We start from the raw sequence: 20,677 nt of genomic DNA on the forward strand, positions 1-20,677 counted from the left end.
TCCATGTTTCAAAATTTGAAAAAAATCTAAAATACTGTTTGTCCCCAAATTAGAGATGTTCAACCTGTTTTATCTTTCTCATAATACAAATCAGAAATAGCATTACAAATTCCACTTTTCTTTCTGACTCCTGTATCTGGAAACTCTCTGCATACTAAATTTCAAAATATTCAAACATTTGTCAGTTTATTTTACTTGCAACACAAACGAAAACTTTTCTTTTTTGTCAACAAGCTGTAAACTGTCATTTAAATAATTTTATACTGGCAAAATTCAACCGTCACTCTCTTTTTAATTTTTTTAAAATTTATTTTAAAGAGAATAAGACAAAACAGAATAAAGCTAATCAGAAGAGAACAATTAAAGCAATACAGGACTTCAAAACAAGATAATATGAAATCAACACTGGCTACCATAATGTCTCTTATTTTCTTCAAAATAGCTGTCTATACTATCAGACATAATAAAATCAAGCAAAACATAATAAAATCAATCAAAACAAAAGAATGAAAGCATTATAGGGCTTCAAATCTAGACAATAGGAAATCAACAGTGGCTACCAAAATAAATTCCATTTTTTCAAAATAACTGCCCATATCATCAAACAGTAAAACCAAAGAGAACAAGACAGACTAAAAGCAATCCTAGCAAAACTATGAAAACAATACTGGAACTCAAAACAAGATAGTAGGAAATTAGTAATGATGGACCAGAGATTTAGCTCAGCGGCGTAAGTACTTGTCTGGAAATTAACAATGGTTACCACCTTCCCTTTGTAGATGTTTCCTCCTGTACCACTTTCATAATATCTATTATACATTCTGGATCCCAATAATTCCTTCAGTCTTTTTACACCCAGAGATGTTCACCCATGTGTGTCCGAACCATTTCATCTGTGAGCAAGGTGCATTTATATACCTACAAGAGCCTGGAGATTGTCTTTCTTTATCGTTGAGTAGCTTTCCATTGTATGAAAATATCATATCTTTCTTGTTAATTCTTCAGTTGATGGACAATTTATCCTTGCTTTTTTCTAGTCTCCTATCTCATGGAACAATTGTTTTCTCTCCTTTGATTTTCAGTCTATGAATTTCCTTTCCAGTTAAATGTGTTTCTGGATGGATCTTGTTTCTTGATACACTCTCCCTGTGTTTCTTTATTGGTGGATTGAGGCCACCTACATTAATGGTTATAACCGGAATACATTGTTTGTCTCTGCCATGCTATCCTCCTGTTGTAGGCCCTCCACTTTTCCCCTTCATTCAGCTGCCTGTCTTTTACTTGGAGATCTTCCTCTGCTGCTGTTCCTGGAACCATGGTCATCTTTATCTCTCTCTAGAATATCCTTTAGCACTCTATGAAGGGTTGGTTTGTTTTGTTTTGGGCGTATCTTATTTTTCTGTCAGTTTTGAATGATAGTTTTACAGAGTATGACAATCTTGGTTGGAAGCTGTTTTCAGGATTTGAAATATTTCACTCCAAGCTCTTTTTGACTTGAAGTGTTGAGAAGTATGCCATGATTCTGATGGATTTTCCTTTACAGGTGATCTGTTTCTTTTCTCTAACAGCTTTTAATATTCTGTTCTTGTGCAGAGTTTCTGGAATCTTGATTATTACACGACTGGATGTAGATTTATGTTGTTTATAGGTAGTTGGAGTTTATATACCTTGCTTATCTGTATGTCAGGTCCTCTTCCCATATTTGGGAAGTTTTCTGCTATTTCTTTCATAGTCTTTTTGTGTCATTTGTGCTGCCCCCCCTCTTTTTCTTGTTTCTTTTTGGTCCTGGGGATAGAACTCATGACCTTGCAGTTGGCCAGGCAAGTGCTTATGCCACTGAGCTAAATCTCTGGCCCTGGCTCCTTTTTTCACTGATACTTAACATTCTTAAATTATTTTTCTTTGCATTGTCTTTCAGCTATTGAATTGCTACTTTCTAGTTCCTTCTTATTTTTAAGAGATCTTTTGTTTCACAATTGCTAGCTGCAATTCTATCTTCAAGGTCTGAAAGTCTATCTTTAGGTTTCTCAAGCAGTTTTGCCAGATTTCAATGGAGTTTTTAATTTGATCTCTTTGAATCTGTTTCAGGCATTTTAATTCCTCTCTATATTATTCAAAGTTTCCATCATTTTCCTATGCTCCTCTTTTTTTAATCTTCTTTAGATATGCAGAGCAATTCTTTCATTATGTTTGTGATTTCTTGTTTAACCGGAGATATTATCTTATCTGATTACTTTTACTGTCTCATGAAGTTTTTTCTTTACATCACTTGCTATCCTTTCAGAGATTTCAGGCATGTGACTTCTATTTTATTTCATGACTATATCTTCCAGACGTTTTCTGTGTGGACTGGCGGTCTGAGATTGCCTTTTGCTCCTTTGTCTTGACATTTTCCTGGGTTCAGTGACCTGAGAGCCCAAAACAAGCTGGTGTTGGGGTCCCAGGTGCTTCGCATGTTGGCTGCCCCTCTGTGGTGTAGGATAATGGCCTCCACCTTTTTTTCTCCAAACCCAGGTTCCTGGGATGGCAGTGGGGCATGGGGTGGGCTTCTCCTGGCCTATGCTTCCCTAATGACCATGGTGCATGGTGATGGGGCTGATTCCTCTCTCAGCCTGGGTGGCTATACTGGAATTCCCTCAATGTCAGCATGTGCACAGGGGCATGTTTCTCTGATTTTATGGCCTGTGCTGGCCACGCACAGGATGTTGAGCATCTCCAGTCGTGGCCTGTGGGCACATGTATCATACTGGTGGTTTCTCCCTGCCTGTGCTGGTTAGCTGATGGAGCAAGCTTCCCAGTGGTTCAGGGGTAGGTCTGGCTGTTTCTCCCTGCCTGAACTGGCTTCCCCCAGGGGGCAAGCCTTCTGATGGCAGTGGCTGCACAGGTGTGGGTCTGGCCATTTCTTCCACCTGTCATTCTCTCAATATTTTTCCTTTCTGTTGGATAGTTGATAGTTTATAGAATCTTTATTATATTTCACTTTAATGATGAATGAATTTATTAGAGATATGTCTTGATTGTCATTAAAGAGTTCAATAATATTTAATGGGAGGCATATACAGAGATATGGAAGAAAGTTAAGAAGGCCAGACTGAAAAAAAGGTTGAGAAAATATACAGAGACTATGATGATAGTGAATGGAAAATACGGAGGTTTTCTAGTCAGTGTCTACAAGACCACAAAATGTGTTCACTGTTTTAACTATTGGAACCCACTATTATATAGCCAAAGTCACAGGATAGAGTAGCTAAATGAACGTAAGTAAATAAAATGGTAGAACTATAAACACGCATACTGTTTCTGAAGGGCAGTTTGGTGTGCACCTTGCAATTATTCTATGACTATGACTGAAATAAAATGCTCAGAAAACATAAAAAATGTACCAGGATGTTTCCTATAGTACAGTAGAGCCAGGATATAGAGAGGAAATATCCTAATGTAAATCAAGATGATTGATTAAACAGTTTATAATTAAACTACATAAACATATACAGTTACTGTTAGAATGATGGTGTGGGTTTTTGCCTTTGGAAATGATCCTGAAACAGTCCCCTGGCATAAATATTAAACAAATATTAAATGCTGAAAACAGCCTCTGTGAGACTCACCATCCAGACACTGGAATATAGTATCATGATGTAGACAAGAAGTAGGGAACCAGGTCCACTGGACCTGGAAGAACTTGAAGTATGAATTGAAGCCCACAGAGGGAAGAGAAAAATTTCAGTGAAGAGGGTGGTGGCTGCTGGTGCTTCTCTCTGAGGGGGACTCACTGTGTGAGAGGTGCAGTTCAAACCTGTGGATTAATGGTAATCATGACAGCTGGTGACCCTGGAGGCCTCTGCAGAGACACAGCAGTGGAGGGGAGCACAGATGAAGACGAAGGCAATGACTGAAGTGAGTGCAGAGGGCTTAGCCCTCCCATGGGAGAGACTGATAGGCTGGGGGCCTTCTTGGAGAAGGGCTGGCTGAGCTCAGACCCAGACTGCTGCTGGCTCTATCTGGCAAGTCCCAGCTAGGCTCAGACTCATGGAAACGGCTTGGATGGTGGTGACCCCATGAGTCTGGTTTCAGGGCAGGTCACTGAGAAAATCCTCTGCTCTGCCTAAATAGTGCTGATGGCTTGCTGTGATCGATGGCACAATTTGGGACTCTGTCTCCACAGATTGTCTACTAATAAACCAGAGAGAATCCTGGAAGTTGACTGTTTTGTTTTTTTCTTTCTTTCTTTTCTTTTTCTCTTCCTCCTTCATTGTTTCTATATGTAATGCCAGTACGTGGGAGGCTGAGGCAGGAGGAATGTTCCAAGTTTGAAATCAGCCTGGGCTACAAAATGAGTTCAAGACCTGCCTGAACTGTATAGTTTAACTTGTCTCAAAGATACACACCACACACACACACACACACACACACACACACACACACACACACAACACACACACACACTCACACACACACACACAAACAAAAGGCCTGACTTCATCACATTTTGAATCTTTCATGTTATTAAGTTGAGCATAGTAGGTATGGAATTGTGGAACCAATGGTATAGGTATTTCAATGGTCCTTGCTAATGCTAACAAGCATCATTAGAACGGATGAAGGACTTTGTAGTACTGCACAATGCTAGGTGAGAACATTTGTTTCTCTCAATCATCTCATTGCCTTTCTCTTCCGCGTGAACAGGCTTTAAGTAAGAACACCAGGTTCATACTGGCTCCAGGCTGAGGTTTCCACTGAGCTGGGAACACGAACTGGATATTCATCCCTTGCCAGCGGGTTTCTTTGGTACAGCGAGGCTCTCTGAATGGTACACTTGTTCTTGTAAGGACACGGGGATCCAGACGGTGTGAGTAACTCAGCGTGAGACAAACAGACCCAATGTGCTGCTAATACAGAAACAAAGGAACAGGTGCATCTTCTCCTAAATTGGTGGTAGTTTAGTTTTTGATATATGTCTCAGAACTCCACTTTTTAAAATCTCATGATAGAGAATCCTTTGTAATTTATTGGAAGTCTTTCTCAGGCATATTAATCCATTTTCCCTTCCTATCATAAAATATCTGGGTCCATAAAGAAATAAGGTTATGTAGTTCAGTTTTTTTCTTTTTCTTTTTCTTTTTTTTTTTGGTACTGGAGATCAAACTCATGACCTCACATTTGCCAGGCAAGTGCTTAGGCCACTGAGCTAAAATCCCCAGCCTGTAGTTCAGTTTTGAATGTTGAAAGCCCAACATCTGGTGATCTTTATATTTAGTCTATGGTGAAGGTTCCATTGGCTGGGTCACAACATAGTGGGTGATATCATGGTGGTAGGTGCCAGGCTCTTTCTTATTGTAACAATCCACTCTTGTGGAAACAACCCACACTATAGAATAAAATTAATTCTTTCTAAGGGCAATGTCATCTGTGGCCTTGTATCTTTCCTTTAAGCCTCATCTCTCCAATGTTCCACCATATCTTATTACCACCACACTAGGACCAGGCTTCCAACACATGGACCCTGGGCAACTAAATCCTAAGCATCATACCAAGTATGGGTAGTCTCATACCCACAGAGACACAACCTACCCCACAAAGAGTGTTCCTGCTCTCACTAAGCATTAGTACTGAGGGTAGGGTAATAATCACTCTGTGATTCCATCATCAAGATAAGTTGGTCTCCTTGGGAATCAATTTAGAGAGTGTATAGTTTCACAAACAACCTCACATACTCTGGATAATGTGACCTGTTGATTTCTGTTTTCCTCCTATCTGTAACTGTCACTGTTCCACTGATGACAATTTCAAAGCTTGCCAGTGTGTTGAAAGGAAGCAGGAGACTCCAGTCATCAAATAAATTCACTGATACTGAGAGAAAATTGTTTTGTGGAATAACAGCATCACGGAGTAACATCAAGAGTGGAGAAATAGTTAAAAACAGCTTATGTTCCAGGGGATAGTGTTAGAATTAGGTAGAGAAGTTTTCAAGGAAGGGAAGCACTCCTTTGCAGATATTCTGAGCTGGTGACCATCTCTGGAAGGAAGTGCTTCCAGCTGTGAAGAGGGAACTGATACTGGAACTGTGGAGATGATGGAGCACAGTTTTGGTGACTTTGGCTGTTTCCTTGTCTTCTAACGGGTCTTGAAACTTTTATGATTCAACCAGTCTTCTTTTGGCTTGTGTCAGTGTTAAAACATCTGGGAAGACAGGAGGTGCTATTCCTGGAGCCTCACTGTCATGGGAACCCCCCCCCCCCATATCTGAGATTGCTGAAGCCATATATTGAAATGATATTGGCCTTCTTTGTTACTTCTGTCTCTCTAATGTTCTGATGGAGCCATTAAATGAAAATGAAAATTGTTTTCGGGTTTCAGCTATTGAAAAGTTTCTTTTTCAAGTATCTCCTTTTTTACTAGTACATTTGCCATACATGATAATTATGTTAATTATAGGGAGTTTGAACCTGTATATATTTCCTAATTCTTTTTTTCCAATTCCCTCCCCTCCCTTCAACCTTCCACCCCTCCCCATTTAAAAAAGTTTGTTTTCATTTGTTTCCTTCCATTCTCTTTTTAAACTCCCTTTCCCTTCCTTTCCTCTCCCCTCTTTGTTCTCTTTCCCATTTGGACAAATTCTTCCTACTTCCCAATATCTAGTCTCTGTTTTACTCCTTATTTATCATTTCTTTAGGATTATCCACACAAGAGAAACCATGTGATATTTATTCATTTTTATTTTAATGAGAAAAAATAAAATAAAAATAAAAATCAAGAAACAAACAAACCAAAAAACAACAACAAAAGCAAAATGACAACAACAACAGCAACAAAACACCAATAACTATATAGGTTTTCAGAACAAGGTGGTAGGAACTTAACAATGGTTGTTATATTGCATATTGTTATCTTTAGAATAGTTCCTCAAGTTACCAGATACAGGAACAAAACAAAACACTAACATTGAACAAAACATTGGATTTCAAAAACAAGACAGAATGAAATCCCCCACAGTTGCTATAATGCATATTGTAATCCTTCAAATAGTTGCTCAGACTACCAGATGTAGACTTGCAAAGCCAATCAATAGAAGCATTAAGTTATTGTTATTTTTTTACTTTAGTTGCTATGATCTCAGCCTGACTTCCTGTGAATCAGCTTATTGCTTATGGCAGGGTGGGAGTTGTTCTTCCTGTCTCCCAGCCCACACACTGGCTGGCTCACAGGAAAGTGTGGTTTGGCTTCGTGATTCTCTTCCCATTCTCGGTAATGCTGCCCCTTGTTATTTAAAATTCTGTGCCTGATTAATTTCATGTGTTATGGTAGCAACTCGTATATATTTACCAAAAAAGTCTCAAGTTTTTTCTTCTTTATGGCAGTCTCTATTGTATACAAATGCCACATCTTTTTTTATTCATCTATTGATGGGCATTTTGAGTTTTTCCAAGATTCAGCTGTTATAAATTGTACTGCTATAAACATAGATTTGCATCTATCACTGTGGCATGATCCTTTTATCCCTTTTGGGCAGATCTAAGAAGAATATCTGGGAAAATGGATCCTCTAGTTGTAATTTTTTGAAGAATCTCCATACTGATTTGCATAGTTATACCAACTTCCACTCCTTCCAACAGTGGAGAAGGGTTCCCTTTTCTCCACAGCCTTGCCAGCATTTGTTATTGGCTGATTTTTTGATGATAGCCTTTCTTTCTGGAGTGAGATGGAATCTGAATTACTTTAACTTGTGTTTCTTGAATGACTTATGATGTTGAGTATCTTCCCATGTATTTATTTGATGTTTGTACTTTTTCATGTGAGAAGTATCTATTCATTTTAGATGCCAGTTTTGGGGATTGGTGTTTAAATTTGGGCAGGGATGATACTTTTTGAGCTCTTTATATATTTTGGATGTTAGTCCTTGGTGTGAAGAAGAGATGAGAAACTTTTTTTCCATTCTGTGGGTTGTCTCTTCACTTTGCTGGTGGCTTTGGTTGCTGTACAAAAGGTTTTTAATTTGATGTGGTTCCAGTTGTTGACTCTTTGTGATATTTCCTGTGTGATCAGGGTTTTGTTCATAAAGTCTTTGCCTATACCCATGTCTATGAGAGTTTTATTTATTCTGTCTTCTAGCAGATTGTTTCTGTGAATTTGTACGGAGGTTACTCAGTTCAAGGGGACCTCTCTCCTTAATCTTCTGTTTGTATGTTCCAGCTATGGCATGAGATCAGGAAAGGTGTGGGGCCTTGGTTCTAGAGCTCCTGTCATGGATTACTGCTGGTTGGGGACCAACTCTGGTTACCTGATATATATACTCTGTTGTCCAGGGGACAGGATCCTGCCACCAAGTGGAGCCTCTCATTGACTCTGGACACTTAAAGGAGAACCATGTCTGCCCAAGTCTAACATAGGGAAAGTGCTGCAAGCCCAGGGGTGTTGTAGACCTCTGGATAGTGTCTCATAGGTTTCTGAAGTGCCAGGCAAAATAGATGAACACTTAATCCTTTGTGTTTAACTAGACAGAGGACTGGTTCATTGTGTTAGGTAGCAGTGGGCCTAGGACTCTGGCAGAATGCAGTGTGGAGATTCTTATGTGTCCAGATTGGAAGCATTGTCCTTGATGCTGAATGGATGCTACTGTGTTCTAGGTGTACCAGGGGGAAGATTCACATAGGGATGGAGTACCGCATGTATATCCTGGTTGCCTGGGAACTGGTGCAATATATCAGACAGAGTCTCTGCTGCGTCTAGGATTGGAGCAAGACAGTGAGAACTGGGTGCAGGCTCAACCAAGCCCAGACTTCCAAGTATGGTCTCAAAGCAGACCAGTGTTAGTTCTGTGTGCCAGATGAATGTCCCAGCTGGCATGGGATAAACCGTAAGCTCTTGGTGGTGGCTTGAATATTCCCAGGGTCCAGTACTGAAGATTGTCAACACAGGCAACCACAGATCTAGGAACAGGTGGGTGGGGAGGGAGCAGTTCCTTTCCCCATCACTCCTCACTTGGTGTGTGCCACCAAATATGCTGGCAGGCTGTAGCATCCTCTGTGTTTGGAGATGGGGCTGTGAAAAGGGCCCATGTACCCCAAGTCTGTCCTGCGAGTCTAACCTCTGCTGCATTGCCAGGGGCCTTCCAGGTATTTGGCAGCTTCCCAGAGTGGCTGTCCACGTGATGGGTGAGATGGACACCCTACAGTCCCCTTCTGCCAGGCTCATCTCCTTCTTTTAAACTCCTATGCATATGTGTTATTTATGAGTCTCTTCTTTCAAATTGATTTTTCTGGATCTTTTTGGTCTCTCCTCTTCTTCTAATCATTTGTGTTTTTAGTTGACCTTTTTGGAGTCCCTCAGATGTGACTTTTACTCTATTCAGCCGTGTTGTAGCAGTCTCTTTCCTGGATTTGATTGATCGTGATACCCATGGATGTAGACTCTAGCTGCTCATTTACTTCTTATTTTAAAGATAATAAAAAACAATAAAAACAATGCAGAATTTCACAACAAGATGATAGGAAGTTAATAGTGGTTATTATATTGTATATTGCTGTCTTCAAAATAGTTTCTTGGATTACTAGATATAGGCATGAAAAATTGATCACACAATATAAGCACTAATTGTTCTTTTCAGTGAACTAATAGAATGATCAGTCCAATTGTTTTAGGCATTTTGTGTGTGTGTGTGTGTGTGTGTGTGTGTGTGTGTGTGTGTGTGTATATATATATGTACATATATATATTCCCTTTCTTTCTTTTCCCCATCCAAGTTGTTCTTTCAGTTTTAGCTGCTCATTTTTCTGAGCTTCATCTTCTGCTTTTAGTGGAGACCAGAATTCTCAGGTGTATGTTTCAGATTCAACAGGCTACTCTCCGACCATGGTTGGAGAGCCTTCATGCTAAACACAGAATACTAGCTCACAAATGAAAAAAGACTGTGTCCTCTACTGCCAACATAAACAAAAGGCTCTACACTGGAAAACTAAAAGGCTAATTTCCACTGTGTAGGTGAAGCTTCTGTGTGTGTAAGAGTTGTGCTTTCCCCCAAATGCTTAAATTTACAATTATTCCAAATTGAGAAACAAGGACGATGTTCACATATTAAGTAACCCAGCTCATGTCTACTGATTATTTTATGCTAGAAGAAGGAATGAATGAGTCCTATGTTGAGAAGTTCACCATCTAATGGAATTAAGCAGCCTACAATGAGAAGTGAATGTCAGACTAAAGAATTTATTCAATTCCTAACTTCAAGCTCTTGTCCTCCAATCATATATGCAATATAAATAAATGTATTCATTTACATTTAAAGCTCTCATGATAATTGGTAGGAAAGGAAACTTTCTGAAATCACAGTATAAACACCAAGCTGTAGTATATACTAGTTTGATTGCTGTATGCATCAGGAAAGACTAACAGCTGTAACAACAACCCAGAACTCACTGAATTAACAATGAAATATTTATTTGCTGTTCATCTCAAAATCCAGGGAGGATCAGGCTTGTGTCTATAATAGAACCATCTTCCTTTTGTCTTTGCCATACTCGAAAGCCTTGAAGTTTATCCTTGAATGCTCTTAATCAAGCTGAAGAAGACAAGAGAAAGAGTACACAGATGGTTAAAGAGAAGTTTAAGGGCCTCCCGGAGAGGCTGAATATCTTTCCTGTTTGCACACTACCTAGAAACTAACTATGTAGTCATGCCTCATTTCAAAAGAGTTGAGAAAGTAAACTCAGCTCTATGCCAGAAACGAAAGTGAAATGGGTAGCACTCATTGCGAGAGCGGTACTGGATAAATTGCCTGGAATAAGTATCTGCTATCTGCATCAGTCTTTGTGGTTGGAAGGTACTACAGGGAATATAAAAATAATTATATAATGCAAAATAAAATAAATCAGGCACAAAATGTTAAGCATTCTGTCATATGAGAAGTGATATATGAATAAATAAATGGCTAAAATAAAGTAGAGATACTAAGAAATAAGCAGGCAGGGCTTTTGTAGGAGGGAAAGGGAATCAAGGGGAGGGAGAAGAAAAGGAGAGGGGAGAAAAGTGATGAAAAATGGTCAGAATAGGTTATGTGTGTGCACCAATTTCCTGAAATGAACCTCACTATTATATATTGCAAATATATACTAATAAAAAGGGAAAGCTCTTCCCAGTGATCCTGTTAGGCAAAAGAGCTTTTAGGGAAGCATAAACCAGGTCATAGAGTCGAGTGTGCCCATTTAGAGCAAGGGGTGCTGGGATCAGAGAGTTTATCTGAGGTCTTCTTTCCTCTGAGGCTTGCTTTTCCTCTCCAGCAGGGTCTGCTGACTGATGCCTAGGCTGAGCCAAATTGCAGATGAGGAAAAGAGTACTTTACCAAAATCTAGTTAAAATGAATTTGGTCCCCATTAGTTGGTGGAAACAAAAAGAGTGGGCAAACATTTGTGAGGTGAAGATAGGCATTTGGGGAGTCTATGTCTGCCTTATCCTGGATCCACTAGGTGTGTGTGTGAGCCTATGGAAGTCACTCAGGGAAGAGTGTCCCTTACAATAAGCCATCTCTTCCCCACCCAAAAGATAGCAGTTGGGGGATCTCTTGCCTTTCTGTTTTCCAGGATCACAGGGCTCAAGTAAAGTTCTCTATTGTTATTACCACATTTTTTAGGCCTGAACAGGATTTTAGAGTCAAGTTTAATCTCCTCATTTTACAAATGAAAAAACTGAGTCTCACACAGATTTCTTCCCCACCACCAAATTTACAGAGCAATAGGTTAAAGGCAAAGAAAAATGAAATCTCCACATATTAATGCTACCATTCTGAAATTCAGGGATTACATACAGAATTATCATGAGATGATTCTTTGGAAAACAAAATAAGATTAAATAAGTGAATAGGATGGAAAGTAAATAAGCAAGACACAAAATAAGCTTGTGACATCAAAAATAAATGTCCATCCATTCTTCTCTGCAATCCCAACCTTGTTCTAATTTTCTGACAACTTGTGTGTAATTATTGGACTGATTTATTATCTTTCTGCACTAAAATACAAACTCTGTGGTAAAATAGATCCTGGTTTTCTGCTTTGTTACCTATTTATCATTAGTGGCTGAGATAGTTCTTGAGGATTAAGTGGTCAGTATTTGTTGAATGATCAGAAAGCCCAGGAGTCAGGGGTCTAGAGACGGAACTTCTTAAATATCAGCACTTCAGGAGATAAAGTCAGTCAGTCATCCAGGCAGTGTCTATAGGAGCTGGAGCCCAGGCTTCCTTCTAGATCTGGGTGGAGTGGTGAGTGATGCAGCCTACATCTGGTTGATGCCCCAGGTAGAACTGACCACCGATGAACAACTGAAAGAGCAGACAGTGAGTCAAACAAGGTGGAGAATTAAATGAGGGTCTCTCTCTCTCTCTTGCTGTTTGCGCCTTGCTATTTTTTAGCCAGCCATGAATGATGACCCAGCCTTGTGATGCGCCTCGGAGCCAACTGAGTATGGACTGAAACCTCAGAGAGCTGAAATGGAGACACAGAAGCTGAACCTTCGGAAGTGTGTCTGGAAGGCTTAACTGGACAAAGAAGATCGACTTGGAAGCTTAGTGCTACAAAATGAAATGTGGCATTCTGGGAAGCTGAGGAAGGAGCATGGCAAGATTGAGTACCACCCAAGCAAGGCCCTGTTTCAGAAACAAAGCAAAACAAAACCGTGCCAAACCAAACCAAACCAAACCAAAAAGCCTGGCCATGTATGGCAGGGCAAAGGACCTGGGTTCAATTCTCAGTATTGGAAAAAAAAGTGAGGAAATTGAGACCTGGGACCCTGCGAAGCAGCCAGGACTGCCCCGCTGCACCAGAGGAGATTGTGAAAAGCTCTGGAGCTCAGAAGCCAAATGCTGTGCAGTTTTCTGACCATTCCACGCTGTGCCAGGAACGCAGTGAAGGCAAGTGGTGTAGTGTGCAGTAGACTCAAGAGGAAGACCTGCGCCGAGCCCTGGTGAGTACTAGGGACTGGGTCCTGGGGCTGCTGTGGTTGGTCAGAGAACATTTTGGAATAGGGCAGAGCCCACCACCACAGCGACATCAATAACACAGAGAGTCTGGCGGAAGACATCTTAGAGAGTTGGGCAGAACCTGTGCCTTGGTAACATCACCAAGTTGCCCCTGGCGTAGAGGGGTCTGGTGGAGGACATCTTGAAATTGGGCGGAGCCTGGCACCATGTTGGCTTCAGCGTCATACAGAGAACTAGTGGAAGACATCTTGGAATTGGCAGACCCACTGTCCTGGTGCTCCTGGCACAGAGAGGACTGGAAGAGAAAAGCTGGGATTGGGGCAGAACCCTGTGCCATGGTGACATTAGTCAGCTGCTTCTGGCACAGAGAGAACTGGCAGGATCTTCTGGGGCTGAACCAAGCCTCTGCTTGGGGCCCAATAAGCAGATACGAAATAGTCACAACTGTGTGACATGTGACATCCAGAAAGTACAGCCTAATTTATGATTGACTGGCACAGAGGCTGGAGGCTAGCCTGCACCATCCCTGCATCCCTGCCTACCCCAGATAACAGCAAATTGGGGAAGACAACAAAAACTCAAGTCAGCACACTTCTGAAAGGCCCTAAGCAATATCGAGAGGGCCAGAGACCCCCAGGACACTACAGACTGAAAGAAACCAGAAACATGAGAGATAAAAATAAAAAAAAATCTCCAGCTTCCCAACATGAGAAAATAAGCCCAGGAGAAGTAAACACTGATGAGAACAAGCACAGGAACCATCCAATACTGGACACAGCATCAGCCAAAATTAAAAAAATACCTCCATGACCTCATAGATGAATTTAAAGCTGTACTCCTGATCCAAGTGAGGCAAGATATAAAGAGATTAATTAAAGAAATGACAAGCCCTGCCCAAGAGAACATAGATGGAAGAACTGAGGAAATCAGAAAAGAAGAGAAACTTCTGAAGAAGAATTTAAGCACAACTTAGAATACATGAAACAGATCCAAAGAGATTACCAGGAAACTAAAAACTCCATTGAACACTGGCAAAATGCCCTGACAGAAACTAAATCCAGGCTTCTGAAACTTGAAGAGAGATTTATGACATATGATCGTGAAAGAAAAAAACTCTTTAAAAATAACAAGGAACCAGAAAGAAACAATTCAAAGGCTAGAAGATGACAAATGGATACATAACTCAAGAATAAAGAATGTGAATGAGGAAGCAGGAGCAACTAAAAATGAAATACAAAGAATATTCACAGATATATTAAGGCAAAATTTTCCATGTATAGCAAAAAGAAATGATATCCAGATAAAAGAGACATACAGAACACCAGCTACCTACAACCAAAACAGATCTACGCCTAGACATATAATAATCAAGATTCCAGAAATCCACCAAAAGAACAGAATATTCAAAGCAGCCAGAGAAAAGAAGCAGATTACCTACAATGGGAAAATTATCAAAATAACAACAGACTTATCAACACAAACTCTTAAGTCAAGAAAGGAATGGGGAGAAATATTCCAAGTCCTGAAAGAAAATAATATGCAACCAAGACTCATATACCCATCAAAACTCTCTCTCAAAATTAATGGAGAAATAAGATGCTTCCAAGACAAGGAGGAGTTGTGGGAGTTCGTGGCCACCAATCCAACCCTACAGAGAGTGCTGAAGGACATTCCAGAGAAAGAGAGGAAAGGATACCAGGATTCCAGCAACAGTGGCAGAGAGGCCTCAATGAACGGGGCAGACAGTGGAATGAGGGAATAAGGTGGACAAATTATAGCAGAAAAGTGGAGTAGCAGACATGAGGCAGAGATGGTAAGCTATAGTCTTTAGTATAGACAGCTCTGAAACACTATAAAAAAGGCAGAGGTCATTGTTAATAGTGTATCAGGATTTAAAAGACACAGTAGTCTTATCATCATATTTAGTTTGAATTTAATTTGTTCTGGTCTGTCTACTCATGTCAGATTTGAGGGCACAGACATCTGAGCCAAAAATAGCAGGTTATGCCATGGTAACTATCCTTAATTTCCTATTAACTTAAACTGAAATCTTGTATTACTTACATTGTCTTACTATGAATGATCTTAATTGAAACTGATTCATAAGACCACAGGTTTGCCTTGGCTGATTTTATTTGAATTTGGTATGCTTGTTAGTATCCACCCTAAAAGTAGAGGCAACTACTCTGAAGATGACAAGATGTAAAGCATATCCATACTGGTATTAATTATTAACAGCTCTCAAATCCTACAATGCTTTCAAAGTTGTGTTTTTATAAAAATAGGTAATACTATGTTTAACTATATTAAGCCGATGATGTGGACAAATCTATTGAAAATAACAAGAGAAAACATAATAACTATGGAAGATCACCTATATTGTGATCTTATATGTCTTATCCATTGCATGTTTTTCTAGGAATTTGTTTTGCTCTCTTGTTATGATTTGTTTTTACCTATAATACAGAAAGGATAAATATATATGTAGAAATTCGCACATGAGATTTTTAAAAAAAATTATTTACAGGAACAGATTATGTAATGCAAGATGTGATGAACAGATACTCTGAAGAAGAGACACTAAGAAACCCAATGCTAATTTTGTAGCATCATGATATAAATTCTAGCAATATTATTATTCAGTGATCAGAATGATATTAGTCTAGTCTCAAGTTCAATTTCAGCATATGTAAAGATGGGGACGGCTACCACGAAGAGAATGAGAGATGTGATAGTAGTTATTATTGTCTTCCCCAATGTTAGATCTTGAAGACCTAAAAAGCCTTCATCATCCTGTAATGATTTGATTAGTTCTATAATATGCAGTATGTATATAATGTGGGTGAAGATGGGGACAACTATTTGTAAGAAACTAGAGACAGTTAGATAGATAGTGAAGATCTCCAGTGGACTTGCTTTGAAATCTGTATTTCTTTAAATTGCTTTTTTAACTGCTTTGTTCTGTTTTGATATGTTTAATCTTAACCTCTTTGAGATGTAAAACAAGTGTGTAGGACTGATAACCATATTACTGAGTTTTTGTTCGATCATTGAGCAGAACTGTTTGCAGTGTCACTTTTTGAATGTCATTTTAAATACTTTAATTTTGTAACCTGAACAGCTATTTCTAAGATGACAATATGTAACTTATCAACCAGCTATTTCTTACTGTTTATTTTTCTGTAATTTTGTATTATTTCTACCCTTTTTTATCTCCATGTATTTTTTTGTTTCCTTTTCTTTAAATAAAAAAAAAAAGAAAAAAAAAGAGAATTAAATGAGAGAATGCCTCAGGTTAGGGTAGGGTAGAACTCTCTGGGAGTAACAATTAATTTAATGTTGAAATGATGAATAGGCAGGCAAGTAAACCAGCAAGAAAAAGCATTTGTGGGAACAGCCCAGGATAATTACATTCTGTTCTGCAATTCACATTTATATAGCACCTCTCTCTCTCTCTCTCTCTCTCTCTCTCTCTCTTTCTCTTTCTCTCTCTTTTATTGAATGGAGCCTCTGAGATTTAGGTGCTGTGTTATCTCAGTGTCTGCCTTATTTCAAAGGCCTTTAATGTTTGCCTCTATCCCTGAAAATCATTTTTACTGTTTATCTGAATGGAGACAGGAATGCTATACTAGGAATTTTTGTTTTAATTTGCATGAAAACCTAAATTTCTAATGAATAACAATGAATGAGAGTGAATTTTTAAAGGCAGATCTGATGTGTGTGTGTGTTTTTCCCTATTTTTAGTATAACGTTAGAAAATGTTTTTCACTTTAATCTACATTACTGTGCTGATGTTGGACAAATAGTGTGTGAGTTAGATCTTTTGGATTCAAAATTAATTTAGCTTAATGATAGCTATTTAAATTTTAAGTATATACTTTTTTTCTGTAGAGATAGAAAAAGAGAAACTGAATTGCTTTTAATGAAATGTCAGAAAGTAGTTGAAAGGTTTGACACACAAATGAGGCAGTCACTATAAACCATTCAGAAGAAACTTTGGGCTAATAAGAACACTCATTTTAGTGATTAAGTCAAACTGCGTCATAGTTTATGTCTGTGGCCCCCAGGCCTCATGCATTTACATTAGGTCTGTGATTGGTTCATTGTACAGTGCTTGGATTGTTGGTGTCAGTGCTACACCCACATAGGGGTGGAGCCAGGATGTGATGTAATGGTAGGAAGAAGGCTTGTCTTGCTCTCTTGCCAGTTTCTGCTTTGTTGTTTGCAGCTGCCATGAACTGTGGCCCTGCCATGCCACCTTGCCTTGGAGAAAACTGAATGTGGACTGAAACCTCCAAAAACTATAAGAAATAAACCTTTCCTTTCCCAACTTTAGTCATCAGGTATTTTGTCTCAGTGACGAGTAAAAAGTAAGACAAACTGGAACAGAATAATACTTTCAAAAGGATTGTATATTAATTTCTGTATATATATATATATATATATATATATATATATATATATATTGGCCGTGCATAAACCTAAACACTGGAATAGCACATTTATAAACATTAAACTGTATTAATTATAGTATACTGAAAGTATACTATACTGTATACTGTATACAGTATAGTATACTGAAAGATAATTCCTGCAAAATCCCTGTGTAGCCACCAATAGGTTCAAACAACAATTTCTAAGTTGTTTTGCAATGATTGATTTGAGTCATTGCAAAAATAGTTTTTTATCTATTCATCAAGTATTTAATGGGCCCCTAATATGTGTCAGGCAATACACTAGAAACTGGGGATCTCGAAATAAAACTTTCCAACCCTGCCCTGGGTGAGCTTCCAGCTCAAGGTCAGTAAATAGCATATAATTTAAGTTATGCTACCAAAAAAAAATAACCTGGAATTATATTTTTACACACTTCCCAAAATGATGTGCAGATAGATGATTCCAAGGAAATGTGAAACATTGTTCTGGGTGAACATGGCTCTGCATGTTTGGTTCCCGAGTGTCACTGCTTTGTCAACAGGGGCAGCCCTGGCAGCAAAGCAGACCACAGCTGTCCTCTTCTTCCAGGGCCTGTGTTTACTTAAGAAATAAAGTGATCCAATGCACTGCTAACCATGATGCTAAAAACAGAATGGATTTGCGTGACTCCTAGCAATAATTTAAAAATTACATAAGGCATTTATGGATTCAATTACAATATCATAAGTGTCTGTGGTTTTAAGAGCATCCACTATGGCTTGTTCTGTGGCTTTCCTTTTAATTTTTTATTCTGTAGCTTTTCATAGTTTAGGTCTCCATGGAGTTTGGATGGCATTTGTGTTTGATTTTAATTTCACCCTAGGATGAATTTTCTACATTCTACAAAGAATTAAAATAAAAAACCTGAACCTAAAACACTAAGCCCTGGGAATTTTGATCTTCTATTCTCTTCTGCCTGGTGTAGTAAGCATTATGATAGGCTAAAGTCTTAGATAAATAAAATCAATATTTTGAGATAAAACCAGTTTGGAAGATGTGCTTGCAGATCTGCAATCTGCCTGTGGATTCAACAGATGCTGCTGTTTTCATAGTGCCATTTTCTAGAAGAGATGAAACAAATATTGACTTTCTTTTTTGCTATCTCAGATTCAAATATAATGCTGTTTGCATTTAGTTTTAGACAATCTTGAATAAAAATCTAATCTCTAATGAAAACTTCCCAAACAGACACATGAAGTTGAGTAAAAATTCATTGAAAGTTTATGTTTTGCTTTTTCCTATTGAATGGTTTCTGGTCTGTACTGTTCCTTACAGTGTCTTTTAAAACTAGAACCTAATCCTAGTGTCTCTGGTGCTTATTCTTCCACGCCTGCTCTTTATTTAGTAACCAACATTGCATCATAATAGCAACCTCGGCCACAGCTTGGATTTCTTCTGTGATACCGGCCATGCTCATCAGACCACTTGTGTGCAGACATGCTCGGCTCTCACTTGCTTGCCACTTTGCATCACACTGGCCACACCAGCTCACAGTCTCCAAGTTCCTGAGGGTCCTGTTGCTGGTACTGTCCTTCCTAGGGTGAGTCGGCGCTAGATGTGCAAACAGTAGAGGGTGTTAGTCCTATTCTGGGTGGGGTTGCAGTGGCTGCTTTCTGCAACCAGACATCAAGCTATGATGCCAGGAGTAAGTGCTGGAAGACGGTACAGTATCCATGAAATCTTTCATTACCCCTTAAGCTGGAGCCTTGATAGCCAAGCTGTGCGCCAATGGGCAGCAATATCAACTCTGTAACAAAATGACACATTCAGCGAATTTAGAACTCTGACATGGGTCAGGCTCTTGCATTTGAACCTCTGAATTTAGAGAGCCACTGCTATGCATCTCTTCCACGTATGACTGACTTACAGAAGCAGTGTCCATCTCAACAGAAACCTTAGTTTAGAACAAGCTTTCTTGCTTACATATCTTTTCTTTCTGTGCACTGAGTTCTTGTGTCGAGGTACAGAACAGTGAACAGTGTATATAGAGTCCCTGTTTTTACAGAGCCTGTTTTCCAGATCTTCAGGCAGCATGGGGAACTGACATTAAAGAACGGGGGAGGGGAGTAAAAGCAGTTCATACAGTTTCAGAGTACAGGTGAGTGAAAGAAAGTGTGATGAAAAGAGAGGGAGAGCTGATGTGAAGGCACAGGCTCAGCTGTGCACCTGCTGGTGCTGTGAGGTCACTGGGTCCCTGCATGGCTTTTCATGCGGTAGGTCTTGGTGGAGCCTTGTTAGCAGGCTCTCAGGTTGGCTTGAGAACTCCAGGATCCAAGGAGAACATTCTGAGAAAGGCTTGGTGTGTGCCAAGTCCTCAGGCTTTGGGGTGTGAGAGAAGTGAAACAGGCCACGTAGTGGAGCCTGGTGAGGATGGGGTGGCAGGAAGTCAGGAGGCTGGAGGCTTGCAGATTGCCTCTGGCTGCCTCAGGGGCTGTGGGGTCCTGTTCTCTAGGTGCAGAAAAACCTTTGATGGGATGTAAGAGGGGAGGGACATGGTATGATCTGCATTCATAAGAGATCAATTTGGTTTTCCATAGGAGACTGGATTTGGGGACAGCCATAGAAACAGTGGGATGGTTAAGGGGTTTTCAGTAGTGTTTGGTCTGCTTCAGAGAGGATGGTGGCAGGGATGGGGTGAGAGGGGTGGAGAACTGGGATACACAATAGAGGTGGAGCTGATGACACTTGCAGATGGGCAGGTGAGGATGGGGGAGGAACCGAAAGTGTCTCCTCACTTTGCAGGTGGTTACAGGGTGCTCTGTCTTCTGAAATGGGAGGGCTGGGCTAAGAGAAGGTTGAAGGGTGGTGGAAAGCCAAGTGTCCTTCTTCTGCTGTGTCACGACTAGCAAGCATGAGACATCCAGTAGGAATGTCAAGTCAGCATTTGGTTATGTGAGATTTGGGGATGCAATCAGGGCTGTGGATAGAATTTTGGGAGTCATCAACCAAAAGGTGCTGTTTGGTTGAGGTCACCAAACTGGCTGGGATAGCTGAAGGATACTGATCATCCCTGAGCATTCCTTGATTTCTATTCCACTGCACCTGTAGGGTCCTGGCTGTTTCCTCCTGAAGCTGGGCTGGTCTACTCCACTTTCCCTCAGTGGGTTCTTCCAGGAAGGAGAGATCCTCCGGAACCAGGGAGCTTCTCATCCACTGCTGCTGCTACGCAACGCTAGTAGCTCCCGCTGGTTTCCCTAACCACATCACTTGACTCTTCCCATTCAACACTTGTCTGAG

The 20,677-nt window shown here is 39.9% G+C and overlaps 1 pseudogene; it reads right to left on the reverse strand.

Moving 5' to 3' along the window:
• LOC100716805 (succinate--CoA ligase [GDP-forming] subunit beta, mitochondrial-like) overlaps positions 1-9,192 on the reverse strand; it is a 43,731-nt pseudogene extending 34,539 nt beyond the window's left edge.
• Between the last annotated feature and the right edge of the window lie 11,485 nt (positions 9,193-20,677).

The sequence above is a fragment of the Cavia porcellus genome, unplaced genomic scaffold (assembly GCF_034190915.1).
Source record: "Cavia porcellus strain 051 isolate PalLab524CR breed Dunkin Hartley unplaced genomic scaffold, mCavPor4.1 scaffold_11, whole genome shotgun sequence".
Taxonomy (NCBI): domain Eukaryota; kingdom Metazoa; phylum Chordata; class Mammalia; order Rodentia; family Caviidae; genus Cavia; species Cavia porcellus.